The following is a 1702-nucleotide window of genomic DNA, read 5'->3' as shown; positions in this document are numbered from 1 at the left end:
TTCACGTTTTTAATTGTATAATTTTTGTAAGCGTTTCATCAGCCACGAAGGGGCGCTGTTGTGTAGTATATGGAGCTGACATATTAAATGTCATGTCACTATTTCTGCAATATTCTCAATAGCCTGGTTTCACAGACAGGGTTTAAATTAAGACCGGATTAGGCTTTAGTTGACTTAGGACATATAAGTAACTTTTATAAATGTTCCTAATAAACAAACATTACTGGTGTGCATCTTAAAACACTAAAACAGCGCGTTTTTCTGAGCCCCCAAAAAATGACAATTTAAACATCCTGTAAAAAAAATTATCTGTTCGGGTATTTTGAGCTGAAACTTCACATAAAGTTACACATTCTGGGGACATCAGAGACTTATTTTACATCTTGTGAAAAGGGGCATAATACGGGACCTTTAATACAACATTGATTAAAACATTAACGATTCATTTACACAAATATACGACTTTACATACATGGCTAAATACCGGTTGGATATGCTAAGAATTTGTCAAGAGTTACCAGTAATTAGCTAGCAAACTAATAAGCAACATTTTCGATTTTGTCAGCGATCACTTGTGCTGCCTAACCTAACGTTAAACGTTACACGTACACAAAAATACACGTTACACAAAAATAATCTTTATAACTAACAGTTAGTTAGCTAACATTTTAGCTACATACCACTTTGTTCTGATGACTTGGATGACCAGTGAAGGCACCACAAGATTTCAGCCTCCTAAGGAGTCCTTTGCTGGTGTTTGCTCGGCTTCATACGAGTAGCGTGCTTCTTGCTGTCTGCGTGGTTCACCCATATTGATATAGCTCAATAGTAGTTTTACAAACTTTACATTCTGTCGTCTACTTTTAACACCCAGTCTTTCAACTGTTCATTTTGTAGCCAAAGCTCTTGAAATTTACATTTTCCTGGCATGTTTGCCTTAGTCGAATGCAGTCACCCACACCTGTTCAGTGTTCACTAAGTGATTTCCAATTGAGCGGGATGGGAACAAATATGGCGCTCAAACTAGCCTAAGCACAACAATACAGAAAGACGTGTGAAACGGCGCGATAAAAAAAAACGGTATAGAAAAATTACATTTTGAGAAATAGAAACTAAAATTTAAAGCAACAAACTAAATTCCCTTATATTCCATCACTTGGACAAAAAATATATAAAATTCCCTGTCTTTCAATGTCTGGAATAGACCTTTTAAAATTCCATGACATTCCAGATCAATTTGCTCCCTTTTGGGACCGACCTCTAGCGGATTTTCGATGTATTGGAGTTTTTCGCACTTCCGGGTAGGCTTCATGTCCATGTCTTTCTTTCTTCATTCGAAAAGAAATTAAGGTTATTGATGAAAACATTCCAGGATTTTTCTCCATATAATGCACTTTACTGGGCACCAAACGGTCCAAGGTCCAAAAGACAGTGTCAGTGCAAACTGCAAACTGTTCAAAGGGCTTTAAACGATTCCAGACAATGAATAAGGGTCTTATCAAGCTAAACGATCGCTTATTTAAAAAAAAAAAATAACAAAGCTTAAGTTTTATAAGCTCAAATGGTCGCCTTGCTGTGATGCACATTCGTGACTCTCCTGTTCGAACTCGTTTATCAAAATGAACAAATCTTTTTCTGAGTCAATTCCTTAATTTCGTTCGTTGAATGAACCAAATGACAAGAAAAAAGATTCGTTCATTTG

This window comes from Pimephales promelas, chromosome 4, assembly GCF_988280905.1.
Source record: "Pimephales promelas chromosome 4, fPimPro1.hap1.1, whole genome shotgun sequence".
Lineage (NCBI taxonomy): Eukaryota > Metazoa > Chordata > Actinopteri > Cypriniformes > Leuciscidae > Pimephales > Pimephales promelas.
Note: the sequence above shows the minus strand (reverse complement) of the source record.